Source organism: Microcaecilia unicolor, chromosome 4 (assembly GCF_901765095.1).
Source record: "Microcaecilia unicolor chromosome 4, aMicUni1.1, whole genome shotgun sequence".
NCBI lineage: Eukaryota > Metazoa > Chordata > Amphibia > Gymnophiona > Siphonopidae > Microcaecilia > Microcaecilia unicolor.
This window is the reverse complement of record NC_044034.1, coordinates 64,681,042-64,695,714: the sequence shown is the minus strand read 5'-3', so window position 1 is coordinate 64,695,714 and position 14,673 is coordinate 64,681,042. Positions and strand designations below refer to the sequence as shown.

General features: G+C 40.6%; 1 protein-coding gene across 1 annotated transcript in view; it reads left to right on the top strand.

The window, feature by feature from the left end:
* XPO4 (exportin 4) overlaps positions 1-14,673 on the top strand; it is a 254,758-nt gene that overhangs the window by 155,721 nt on the left and 84,364 nt on the right.

Sequence of the window (14,673 nt, the reverse complement as noted above, 5' to 3'; positions counted from 1 at the left end):
TTTTCTTTCTTTGTATTTTCATTCTTTTTAAATTAATTGTACACTTCTGTGATCTTGTTAAATAGCCAGGTAGTATAACAAATTTAATAAACTGTAAACTGGTAAATGTGCTGGCACTACCTGCTAAACAAATGATTTGCAACTCTGCCTCTCCCCTATCCCTGCCTGTGGCTAGTATTTGGCTATCTAGCAATTGATTTGGCCCAATATTATCAATTTAGTTTTTAAAAAATCTATAGATAAGTTATGTATTTATGTATTCACCACCCACCGGTGAATATCAGCTCATATAATTTTTTTAACTATGTCATCACTCTGAGCCTGAAGGTCCACTTTTAATGATGTACAAATGCCAATGCTTTGCTTAAAGAAGACCATCAGGGTCAGACTTAGCAGATGTTCGAGGGCTGCGGGAATGAATGGGGACAAACTTTGTCCCCACATCATTCTGTACTAACCACGCAAATATAGCATCTTACTGATGATTTCAGTGTTCTCTGAAAGTACAGAGCTGATAATCTCTCTATATAAAAGGCACCACCAACGTTCTATGAAGCCTCCAGCCGGAAGTGTGAAGGGGGAGAGATATCCGGTTTCCCCATGAGTGTCTGCCCCGCCCTCTCTGTAACACAAACAGTCAGTGAAGGAAAACACAGCAAAGCACAAAATCAAATCGCTCTCTCTGTAACAGTGAAGGAGTCAGAGGGGGGAGGAGAGAGAGGGCATGGACACATACTCCCACATGCACACAGAAGAAAACCTTGCTAGCCCCTGTTTCATTTGCATCAGAAACGGGGCTTTTTTTACTAGTTTTTACATAAATTAATTTTCAAGCTCACAGCCAGTTAATTTCTTTAAAATCAACCAGATAAACTGTCAGTCAAAACAAACAATCCCCTACATTGTTTCAGGGTCATTTTCCATTATATTATGTCATAGGAGCTGTTGCCTCGGTGCTCTTCCAGTGCTTTTTAAACAAACCACAAACCATTGTTCCCTCTAAGCTGTGCATGTGTGCCCGTATGCATTGCAAAGCATAGTGCACACAAGAACGTAAAACTGCAACAACTTTTAATTACGTTTTATAAAGCAGCACAGAGAAACCAAACTATTCACATCTGCCTGATCTCAGCAGCTAAGTACAACTACTTTGATTAAATTGGCACTTCTCAGTTGGCTGTTTGTGTCCCATTCATAGGATAATGTGTTTGAAAATGTTCTTTCTCATCTGCTGAGCAGGTTAAAAAATAAATTTCAGAATTTACTTAAAAACAAAAACAGAGCAATAAAAAAGCATGGTCATAGACGTTAATTACTTAAAAGCTTCAGTGAATACATTTCTTAATCCTTTCCTAAATTTTAAATCCATTTCAGTGCGCTGTGTACTTTGTGAATTATTCCAACTCTGTGAGCCAGTTATGGAAATAACTTGTGAATGCATCAAGAAGCAGGCAGCCATTTAAATGAGGAAACCTCCAACAAACCTAGTCACAAGTTAAAATGTAATACTAGTGTTCACAATTGTATTTAGGTAATCTGTGGCCCTAAATCTTTCTGTTGAAAAACTTATGGATCTTCAACTTATTGAGTCATGCAGTTTGGTGCATCAAAGTTAGTAGCTTTATAGTGAAAGTATTAATAAAAAATATACAGTTGATAAAATATCCGTCTCAGAATCTCACCATTTAAAAGCCTTAAGAGCAAATAAATAGTGATTTCATATAAATCACAATGACTGAATGTGACAGTAGAAACTATCACACCAAAATCTGTAAGAGGGGCAAAATCGAAAGGGGCGCCCAAGTTTTCCTGAGGATGTCCTCGCAGGACGTCCCGGCGAAGGGGAGGGGAATCCCGTATTATCGAAACAAGATGGGCGTCCATCTTTTGTTTTGATAATACAGTCGTGGACGCCCAAATCACGAAATTTAGGTCGACCTTAGAGATGGTCGTCCCTGATTTTTGGCGATAATGGAAACCGAGGACGCCCATCTCAGAAACGACCAAATCCAAGCCCTTTGGCCATGGAAGGAGCCAGCAATCGTAGTGCACTGGTCCCCTTGACATGCCAGCACACCAACCAGGCACCCTAGGGGGTACTGCAGTGGACTTCATAAATTGCTTCCAGTTGCATAGCTCCCTTACCTTGGGTGCTGAGCCCCCCAAACCCACTCCCCACAACTGTACACCCACTACCATAGCCTTACGGGTGAAGGGGGGCACCTACATGTGGGTACAGTGGGTTTCTGATAGGTTTTGAAGGGCTCACATTTACCACCAACAAGTGTAAAGGTGGGGGGGATGGGCCTGGGTCCGCCTGCCTGAAGTGCACTGCACCCACAAACTGCTCCAGGGACCTGCATGCTGCTTGTCATGGAGCTGGGTATGACATTTGAGGCTGGCAAAAAATATTTAAAAAGGTTTTGGTTTTTTTTTTTAGGGTGGGAGGGGTTGGTGACCACTGGGGAGGAAGGGGAGGTCATCCCCGATTCCCTCAGGTGGTCATCTGGTCAGTTCGGGCACCTTTTTGAGGCTTGATCGTAACAAAAATGGACCAAGTAAAGTCGGCCAAGTGCTCGTCAGGACGCCCTTCTTTTTTCCATTATTGGTCGAGGATTGCCCATGTATTAGGCACACCCCAGTCCCGCCTTTTGCTACGCTTCCGACACGCCCCGTGAACTTTGGTCGTCCCTGCGATAGAAAGCAGTGAGGATGCCCAAAATCGGCTTTTCGATTATGCCGATTTAGGCGACCCTGCGAGGACGCAATCTCCCAATTTGTGTTGAAAGATGGGCACTCTTCTCTTTCGAAAATAAGCCTGTAAGTGAAATGTATATTGAACTTCATGAAATCTCCACATATGATGAGGACAAGTTTGCTTATATTGTCAGGATGCCAAAGCTCTGAGAGACTAAAATATGGGACAATGTATAGATTTATAAACTTTCTTATAGGTAGGAAAATGAAGATGCAGGTAGTCTCTTGCACCAAAGATTGAGTTGCAAGTAGGCAAAGTAACAAGGGGCAACATATAGTCAGGGGTAATACCATACAAAATCTGAAATAGGAGAGCACACAGTTTGAATACAATCCTGGCCCTAATGGGAAGCCAAATTATCTACCTTTTGCTCAAGCTCCACCACTCTTTTCCGTAAAAGTTGCTGATTCTGGGTAGACTGTTGGGCCTGGTCCTCCAGGGAACTAGTTCTGTGAAGCTAGGCATCCAATTCTAGATTCAGGCTATCTGTGCGTTCATGAACCTCTTCTGACCGGTCATAAAACTGCTGGAGCTTTTTATCTAGCATGGCTTCCACCGCTGCAGTGACCTCGACTGTAATCTCTGCCATCCACGTGGAGCTGACCAAAGGACTCTGCAGAGAGCGCTGATCCACCATATTGATCTCCATCGGGCATTGTTTGTTGTGATCTCTTTTCACCAGTTTGGAAGCCTCCTGAAAAGCACTCAAAAGATGCCCAAGCTTTGGCTTCCTATGAAGATCCATATTGAGTTTAAAATTTTGTTTTTAAAATATGGAATGGTTGTGCTTCCCCAACAGTCGGTTCCACTCTAAGATGTTATCAACTTTTACGCTTTCTGAGAACTTCCCAAAAACAACTGCTTGAAGTTCCATCATTTCAGTAGGTTCAGTTGGAAGAGCATAGATCTATTTTTTATGTTAAGGGCCCCATGTTGTGGAATGCTCTACCTACTGAGCTTTGCTCTTTGCATACTGTTGCTCGGTTCAAGAAAGAACTAAAACCCCGTATGTTTGTCTAAGTCTATGGGTTATTAGATTAATGATACTGTTCTGCTTTTTGGGAACAACTGTATTAATGCTGAATGATTTATTTTATGTTGGCCAGTTTATATTATATTTTTCGTTGTATGTATCTTTGTTACCCACCTAGAATATTTTCAGATACAGTGGGTTAGAAATAGTTTTATTATCCCCAAAACACAACCAATAAGTAGAGGCTGACAATTTAGCAGGATAAGGTTCAGAGGAGTTACACTATTTATCGTCCATTCCTGCCCATTGCATCACATGATTTCTCATTTTTTCTTCATTTTTATTGAAACCACTTTACAGTACATGCAATATTAAAGCCATACCAAAATACAAATAGAACTTCTCCTTTGACATAAGCTAATACTTCTTAATCAGTTCACTACTACAGCCAGGTTCTTACTTTCCTCTCTTTTTTACAATTATAGCTTAAATCAGGTTTATTGATGACAAGTAACAACAAGAACAAAACAGATAAGTCATCAAAGTTTTTTTTTTTTTTTTTTTTTATAATATAAATCCATCCAAGAACAGAACAACAATATCAGTGTTCAGAGGGTCTGGTTTCTTTGATCCCCTGAAAGAGAAATCCTGGAGTGCTCTAAAAGGAAAATAAAAAAACAACCCCTCCCCCCCCCCCCCCCCCCCACACACACACACATAGACACCAGAGTCCCCATAATCATTGAAAGGGTATTTAGTACCACTCCATGCTTGAGATGATAGAGGGTTGATATATTTGTCCCAGACTTAGAGGAATGTCTTTTTGTGCTTAAAGGACATTTGAGGAGCTGTTTTTTTCCCCAATAGCATCAAAGCATGGAGTTTGTTACGCCAGGTCCAAAAGAAGAGGGATCAACCACACTCCTAAAATAGTTTTCTTGCCCACAATCCCTGCTTTATGCAGAAACTGTCGTTCTCCACTGTCATGCTGTACAAAGACCCCACCATAATTCAACAAGAAGCCCCTGGGAGAAAATGATATGGGGGATTGAAGGATTCGATCCAAGTAAGAGGTCAAGGACTTCCAAAATAACTGAACCTGGGGACAAGTCCAAATAGCATGGAAGAAAGAGTTACCTGCTAGATTACATTTCAGACATAAGGGAGAGTCCACAGTCCTCATTGTGAATGGCTGTGGTCGAGTAAGGCCCTGTGCAAAACATTGAAAATGACATTCTTTATAATCGGCGTTTACAGTGTGGCTTGGTATCCTAGCAAGTAATGAATGAAAATCAAGAGAGGCCCAGGAACGGTGCAGATCTCTACACCATCTTGCTGAAAGGTCTGACAAATCAGATTTAGGATAAATGTGTAAAAATGAACTATGTAGAATAGATACTGAGAGGCGATCTGTGCTAGTTCTTTCACAATTGTAACACTAAAGGGTGTAGTTACTAAAATGGGCTACTGCTAAGATGTATTATTTTACTGCTAACCCCAGTTATTAGTAACTAGGTCTTGTTGCATAAAATGGGATCTGTGATAAAATAACACGTTAACAGTATGTATTTATTTGGATTTTGCTCACACCTTTTTCAGTAGTTTGCTTAAGGTGCATTACATTCAGGTACACTGGGTATTTCTCTGTCCCTGGAGGGCTCACGATCTAATTTTGTACCTGGAGGGTTAAGTGACTTGCCCAAGATCACAAGGAGCAGCAGTGGGATTCCAGAGGTGGCCAGTTCAAGACCGGTGCTCTAACCACTAGGCCACTCCTCTACTCATGTTAGTAACTATGCCCTAAAAAAAAAAAAAAAGAAAATTGCACAAAATGGCAATCAAGAAAAATCGAAAACTTAAAAGTCCTCCCCTATCTCTTTGAAACATCTTCTCTCACAGCATAAATTGCTTTTGGGGATCTCTGTAGAGAGATGCATAAATAGAAACAGTAACTTGAGCAAAATCATCATGTTTCTGGTAGCTGTACATTCCCATCAGGGTCTTCTACGACACCAGATGTTCCTGAATCTTGTATGTCAATTTTTTCATAGCTCACCTCAGCTCACCCAAATTCCTCTCTCTATCCCCAAATATCTAATATTCCCTCTTGCAATCCTAAAAGGGAAGTCATGGCCCAACTCTTGATGTGTTATATTAACAACCAAAGCTTCTGTTTTCCTCAATTTTAACTTTAAACCCCACCAATCAACTGCAATTCTTGCAACAGTTATGCTCGTGGAGTTCAGTTGATCTTTCATAAAAACGTATCGTCTGCATATAGCAGATGATGTGTTATATACTTATAACCTTCATAAAAATTAGTGTATCATCTGCATATAGCATATGATACCTTATATACTTATTTGACTGCACTCAACAGTTCTAGTGCCAACGCACATAGTAAAGGAGATATTGTGCATCTCTAACAGGTCCTACTTTCTAATCTAAATTCCACTGATCTGATCCCATTCACTGAGCTTCACAGATCTCATAACACTGAAAACCTGCTGAAAATATTGTAATACTGCCACAATGCTATTTTAGATTCCAAAGCCAATAGCCAGCCATTGGCTTGATGGAGGATTAATAGATCCGAAGAGTTTATTGTATTGGGGGCAAATGCCAGTGATAGCTAGCCTTCCTTCCCCTGCAAACTTACCATATTCCTGCTTACACCTATACCTCGAAATGTTCTCCCAACCCCCCCCCCCCCCCATGATGGAGGACCCCAAATTTAAGAAGAAAAAAAGTAACTTTTTTTTTTTATACCTTTTCAATATCCTGTGCTATACATAACACCTTTACCTTACTCCTCTATATCTCCTCAATTAGATTTTTTCTTCTATTATTCCCCATCTGTCTGGTTCCAATGTACCAGTTTAGATAAGATCTTTTCAAAACTGGTTGGCCAGCACTTTTGCAAATATTTTTAAGCAATTGGCCTATAAGTGGACCATTTAGTCTCATCTTTTGGCAGTATTAACTACATTAGCTTCATACATAGATGGGCGAAGGGTATGACCTTCCAAAACTCCGTTGAATCTGATATTGGCTGTAAAATCTTATAATATTCCTCAGGTACAGGGCCGTGCCTAGGGTCTCTGGTGCCCCCCTGCAGACTATCAGTTGCCCCCCCCCCCCCCCCCCCCCGTGTGACACAAGATGCAAAGGAAATATGAGCTGAAAGATGAAGTGCATCTTTGTGGATTGCTGAACAAATAGAGGGTTTACAACCACTTAGCTTTCGTGCTTTCATGTTCACGAAATTAGTAATTAAATCTTTGATATCTACTGGGCACATATATCATTCTCAATAGCAATCATGGCAAGGCTTACAAGCCTTTATTGCGAAATACTTGATCGCAAATAAGTTTTTATGATTTTAACTGTGAAAATGATCGCTCACCACTTGCTACACTGACAGGAATTGTCAGCAATATTCTTAGAAACAAATTGCTATACATTGCAAAATAAGATAGCAGATGTAAATTCTCAAAGTGGACATATTCCAAACACTAAAATGAAAATAAAATGATTTTTTTCTACCTTTGTTGTCTGGTGACTTGATCATGCTGGCCCAGTACCTGATTCTGCTGCTAGCTGTCCTCTTAACTCTGTTTCCAGGGCTTCCTTTCCATTTATTTCTTTACTTTCCTCCTTTCTTCTTCATTTCTTGCCTTATATCCGTAAGTAAAAGCTGGGTCCTCTGCAGACTGTCCAGTGGATCCAGCTTCTGCCTATTTTCTCCATCCATGTGCAGGTTTTCTTCCTTTTCCCTCATCTCCTTCCTCTCTCTTCTCTTCCCTCCCCTCCATCCATGCCCAGCATTTCTTCTCTCTCCCTTCCCCTCCATCCATGTCCATCCTTGTCCCTCTCTGCCCTTCCCTCCCCTCCATCCATATCCAGCAATTCTCCTCTCTCCCCTCCCCCCCCCATTTCCAGCAATTTCTCCTCTCTCCCTGGGCCCTGCCCTCCCATCCATGTCCATCCATGTCCCTCTCTGCCCTCCCCCTCCATCCATATCCAGCAATTCTCTTCTCTCCCCTCCCCCCCCCCCATTTCCAGCAATTTCTCCTCTCTCCCTGGGCCCTGCCCTCCCATCCATGTCCATCCTTGTCCCTCTCTGCCCTCCCCTCCTCCATCCATATCCAGCAATTCTCCTCTCTCCCCTCCCCTCCATGTCCAGCAATTTCTCCTCTCTCCCCTCCATTTCCAGCAATTTCTCCTCTCTCCTTGGGCCCTGCCATCCCATCCATGTCCATCCTTGTCCCTCTCTGCCCTTCCCTCCTCTATCCATATCCAGCAATTCTCCTCTCTCCCTGGGCCCTGCCCTCCCATCCATGTCCCTCTCTGCCCTTCCCTCCTCCATCCATATCCAGCAATTCTCCTCTCTCCCCTCCCCTCCATGTCCAGCAATTTCTCCTCTCCCTGGGTCCTGCCCTCCCATCCATGTCCATGGATGCTCCTCTCTGCCCTCCATCCATCCATTGTGCATCCATATCCGGCAATTCTCCTCTCTCTCCTGCCCTCCCATGTCCCACCTGCCCGCCCTCTGAGTCTGTTTTCTTGTATTTAATTTTAAATTTACCTCCATCGTGGCAGCAGCTGCGCAGCGTCAGTGAAAGTGCTGCCGACGTCTCCATCCTTCCCTTCCCTTCCCGCTCGTTTGTTCCCTCAGGTGTCCCGCCTTCTTCTGACATCATTTCCTTGCGAGGGCGGACACTGAGGGAACGAACGAGCGCGAAGGGAAGGCTGGAGACATCAGCAGTGCTTTCACTGATGCTGCTCTGCTGCTGCGACGTCGGAGGTAAATTTAGATAAAGGGCTGCTGTCGGGGGTCCGGGAGCTGAGGTAATCAATGAGGGTAAGCATGGCGTGGGCGGTGCCCTCCAGAGGTCGGTGCCCCCCTGCGGTGCTTACCCCCGTACTGTGTTGGTACGGCCCCTGCTCAGGTAGACCATCTTTACCTGATGCCATTCTATAGTAAGTTCCATATCACAGTCCCCCCCTAATCCTTTCTAATTTATTTTCCAAAAATCAATATCTCTTCAGGTCTCACCTAAGTAACCTGCCTCTTCAACACACCTATGAATAACATCCTTCGAACAAGTCAGCTCAGACTTGTACAGGACCCTCATAAACTTCTTAAACTTTACTGCAATAGCTTTATTTTGAGTAAAAAAAAAAAATTTTTTCCCCCATTTTACAACCTACCCACCTACCTGGAATGCCTTGTTCCTGTTGACCTGCCAGGCCAGTAACCTTCCTGCTTTATTCCCTAGTTCCATATAATCTCACTTAACCCGCCTCAGTTGATGCACTACTTTATCAGTTTCCATTAAATCCAAATGGTACTTTAATTGAAGCATCTATTGATTGGACTTCAAAGAAAACATCAAAGAGAGTGGTCTGTAAAGTTCCTCAGTCTTGTCTAACAATTACTTCCTCTTCCTCTCTTTTTTTTTTCTTTTTTTGTGCCGTAGCAGATGCTTGTGTAAGAAGCTCTTATATAAGCCTTTCCCATATCCTCATACTGTCCCCGTACTCACCTCCCTTGTAGAATTCATCTGTATTTCATTCATTTACCTACCAACATATGTCTTACGTCACGTTTTAACCATTCTGGTAGCTGTTTGCTCTGCTTTCCACCTTTTATTAATATGTGGAATATATTTGTTCTGGGCTTCCAAGATAGTATTTTTAAACAACTCTTAAGCCTGATTTAAAGTCCTAACCTTTACACTGATCCTTTTAGTTTTTTAACCATTTTCCTCCTCATTTTATCATAGTTGCTCTCTTTTAAGTTAATGCTGCTTCAGTAGATTTCCTTGGTAACTTCACTCCAGTTCACTCAAATTTGATCATGTTATGATTACTGTCTATTAGCAGACCCAACATGGTTACCTCTCATACTAAGACCTGCAGTCCACTGAAAGACTCCATCTAACATAGCTCCTCACTCTCGTGTGCTCCTGGACCAGTTGCTCCGAGAAGCAGTTCTTTATTTTGTCAAAGAAGTTTAGCTCTCTAACATTTCCTGACATGACATTTATCCAGTCAGTATTTGCTCGTTCTGGCCTGCCGGAGGGTGGTATAGCCCTACTAGTATACTATTTCCCTCCACACATGGAATTTCTATCCATTCCACGTTGCTATCTATTTCCTGCAGAATTTTTATTTGACTCAATTTCCTCTTTAATGTATAGCACAACCCCCCCCCCCCCCTCCAGTTTGATCCACACCATTATTGCAATATAATTTGTACCCAGTAAGTGTCCCATTAGTAGTCCTCCTTCCACCAGGTCTTTGAGATGCCTATTATATCTACATCTTCATTTATATATATATATATATATATATATATATATATATATATATATATATGTTCTATCATTGATATATATATATATTCTTTGATTATCGTTTCAATTTCTTTTTTAGCCTGTATTATTATTCATCATAATTTTTTAAATTGTTTAATATTATATTTTAGTTTTCTGTTTTATTTGTGATATAGATTTAATACGTTTTTACTAATGTATACATGTATATATGTGTTTTATAGACTCTTGATGCAGGCCTAACAGCCGAAACACAGCGTTTGTGTCGAGTCTTTTTCACCAATAAACAAGTGTTTTTAAGATCAATCTATCCAGTTTTTGGTGTTCCGTGGTCAAACATCTCACTTTCTCCTATACCTGTATTCTCCCGTGGGGCGTTTGAGTTCTCCGCTTGTTTGCAGATTTGTTCGAGCAGCTATATCTTGTTCATGAACTCCCCAGGTACTATTTAGGTAGTAGATAAATGTTTAGGTAGTTTTATATTTGATCCATATTCATTTATGTGTTATTGCCTGTTCTTTTCAACCTGTGTATAGGGTTCACTGTTCAATATTTTTATGACAATAAACCTTCTTTAGTTTATTGCCTCTGCTTGTCTGGACTGACTAAGAATCCTGGTGGTTTGTGTTTTTTGGGTCTGTGGGTGCTTTCTAGGAACTATGGGATCAATGTGAGTATGGCCTCAGTGTCCTAGAAATCACCGGGGAATACCTTGAGAGTGGGAGACTTGCCCAGAGGCGATTGGGACCCAGTCAGTGGGAGGAGAGTGCTAGTGTAGAGCACATGCCCAGGTGCAGGGGGAGCTGAGCTGTGCTGGGGATAGACCCTCTAAGTGGCCGCAGAGTTAGCTCCAGGTGAGTGGCTAGTTGCTTCGTTGCATCCCTATTATACTTGGAAGTGAAAAATCATAAATGGAACCGTAAAACGTTGGGAAAGTCAGACCAAAGAACTTTGATACATTTTACATTTTAATTCTTTTATTGCCATATATGTATTTTGTTAGGGAAAAAAACAAAGTTGCACCAAAAAATGAAACCAAAAACCAGGAATACACTCTAAAAATAAGATGATGAGAGCTCTAAGGTAAAAACCTGTATTAGAAACATATTGATCACACAAAACCCAATATGTTTTGACAGGCTGCATCAGGGCAACTGTTCAACATAACAGGGTTATGTTCCTTATCTGCAGTGTTTGCTCAAAAGAGAGAGGCAAACAGCAAGGATTTCAAACCTTCCAGTATCCAGACTCCGTTCCTTTTATCTCGCTGCACCTCACGCCTGGAATAGACTTCCCGAGCCTGTATGTCTAGCCCTGTCTTTGGCTGTTTTCAAATCCAGGCTAAAAGCCCACCTCTTTAACGCTGCTTTTGACTCCTAACCACTACTTACTTGCCCTGTACCCTTTTATCCCCACCTCTTTAATTCCCTTACCTCTTAGTTGTTCTGTCTGTCTGTTTGTCTGTCCTACTTAGATTGTGAGCTCTTTGAGCAGGGACTGTCTTTTCATGTATAGTGTACAGCGCTGCCTTGTAGCTCTATAGAAGTGATTAGTAGTAGTAGTATTTAGAGAACTTCCTTAAATCATGATGTCTTCTACAAACACAGCAGTCTTTAGCCGCAAATGAACACTTCCAGATATATGTGTAATTGTTTTAGATGGTAAATATAGATTCTGAAATAGGGAAATCGGATATAAACATAATCAGTTTTTCTCAAATTTAGTATTTTTTCAGCTACAAAAAATATTCAAGGAAAAGGTGGATGAACCTCTTTAAATATATTTGAACTCTGCACAGCACACTAGCCACCAAAGATAAATCACTCATTTACCTTGTCAATATAAAGTTTCCATATCACATTGACCTCATGGTAGCTATCTCTGACTAAACAGGTAATAGTTTCCATTGTGTACACATACCATACATTTTTGAACCATTGTTAGAGGGAAGGCTTGCCAGGAGTATTTTGGAGGCTAGCGATACACATAGCGTACATTTTTGAACCATTGTTAGAGGAAAGGCTTGCCAGGAGTATTTTGGAGGCTAGCTATACACATAGCGTACATTTTTGAACCATTGTTAGAGGAAAGGCTTGCCAGGAGTATTTTGGAAGCTAGCTGCATTTCTTCTATCTGCTGCTAACGTGTTTTCCAAATAATTTTTCCTACTTCCTTGAAGGTAAAACCTTATCAGGGGAGTCCAAATAGTAATACCAAGGAATCTGTAGAATTTCAAATATCTATTATTACATTTATCCATTACTATATTTTGGATTATGGAAAAAGATAACTGTGTTGCAGTACCAATAGTTGGATGTTGATCTGAGACCCATTTTTTTTTTTTTTTTTTTTAATTTATGATCTGAGACCCATTTTTGTATAATTTGAGGTAAAGCATCTCTTACCCATTTTCCTTGATGGATTTCCTCAAATCAGTGTGTAAAGAGAAGGAAAGTTTAAGATGCGTTTCAGAGACAACCTGCCAAATGTGGATGAGTGCCTGACTAAAAGAGGAATAATTAGAAATTGTTTGAGACTTGGTCTGCCATAGTGGCTTTACCAAACAAGAGTATTTTTCTTGATGTGGCTCACTTTCTCACCAATTAACCACTTATGTTAGTATACTGCTCAATAATAAGCCAGGAAGTTTGGGGAAAAGTAGACAATGAATTGCTTTGACTAGCAGTCTAAATATTCTGGACGGTTTCCTTTTCCATAACCCCCCCCCCCCCCCCCCCCCCCCCACACACACACACACACTTTAGAAATGTTCTGCAGAAATACAGATTATATAGACTTTTTTTTTTGTTTTTAATTTAGCTTGAAGTTTCTAAAACTGTGTCTAAACAGGTACCTGAATGTCATTCTTTGTATTCAGCCTTTTTGATAAGGAATCCATATTAGCCATTTACCCATTTCAGATGAGTTCATTCTGTAGAAACCTAATAAATAATAATGGACAAAATCCAACATGGTTCTTTCAGTGTGAGTCAATGTATGTATGTGTATATATATATATATATATATTTGTGGGAAAATGTGGGATACAAATGCAATAAATAAATATATAATATCTTGTCCTCTCAACTCTTTTCTGCCATCTGTTCTCCACATCTGTGTCCCATATCTAAAATCCACCACACAGATAGCCTCTACTGTCTCTGCTGGTAGGCAGCTTGACCATCTTCCACTAAGTACTGGCTTTGTAGGAAGAAAACACAGAGACTCCCTCCTCTGGCTAAGTTTTGCAAGAATCCCCACCACCACTGCCTTCCCTGCAGGTCACATCAGCATCCCTTCATTCAAGAATCACACAGTCCAACTACTAACACAATTTTATAGATTCTTGTTAATCTCCCTAAATGACACACACTGTGCATCTTCAGCTTATCTAGAAAAATCATAATTTAGTGACCTTACATCCTAGTATCTCCTCAAAATCCGCTCTTTATCTTGATATCTGCAGCCTTTCAAAATTATTGTACAGTGTGGTTTTCTCCATTTTGTCAAGACTCCAAAGATCTATTGGTCTCTTTGAGTAGAATGACAGGTGTGATCAGTTAGAACCACATTGTGGCCTTCTAGTCCCTTGGGTACAACCAGGTTTGTTTTTTTTTTTTTTTATATGAGTGGTCTTCCAGATATGCAGCTACCTGAAAAAGCAACCTAATTTTTTCCTTGCATCCTATTATCTCTTCGGAATCCGCTCTTTAGCTTGATATCTGCAGTCTTTCAAAATGATTGTACAGTGTGGTTTTCTTCATTTTATCAAAACTCTAAAGCCCTGTTGGGCAGTTTGTAGAATGACAGGTGTGATCAGTTAGAACCACATTGGGGCCTTCTAGTACCTTGGGTTCTACCAGGGTTTTTTTGTATGAGTGAGCTTCCAGATATGCAGCTTCCTGAAAAAGCAACCTAATTTTTTCCAGTATCAATTTTTGCTCATTGCCATTTCCCTCAGATTCTTGAATACTTCGACCCCAGGATTATAGGGCATCAAAGTATTCCAAATTCATGTTTTTATATTACCAAGTGAATCTCTGATTAAGCAAAGGTGCCTGGTGGATTGCAGACTTAAGCTTTTTATTATTTTGTTTACAGTAAGTGACTTCATAGAAAAAGTAGAATAATTGCAACAATTGGTTCAATAGAAAGTACTATCTTCTCAATATAAAAAAAAAAAAACTTTTTTGTTTTGTTTTGTATTCTCCCTTTTGCAGCCCTTATCCTTTTGTTTTTTTGCCAAGGCCAGAAAGATAGCAGAGACATCAGGAAGGAGCTTTTATACCTGCCAGTTCTGCAGGTTTTCCGTCTTTGTTGTAGTAATCTGTGATCTGGGTAGATTTTTTGTTTTTTCTGAGCAGTTTCAGATGAGCCTAGTATTGACTCAGTTTTATTGCCAGCAAGACTTCTCAGTATAAAATGCCTGACCACTAGTAGGAGCTCATAGAAATGTGATCAGTACCAAGTGTCATAATAAAAATCCTTTTTTTTTTTTTTGAGGCAGTGTGAATTTTATGCCTTGCCTGGGAATAATTTTACTGTGTAGTTTGTTCCAAAACAAAACATTCCTATATGATCATTTTTTTATTGGGCACATT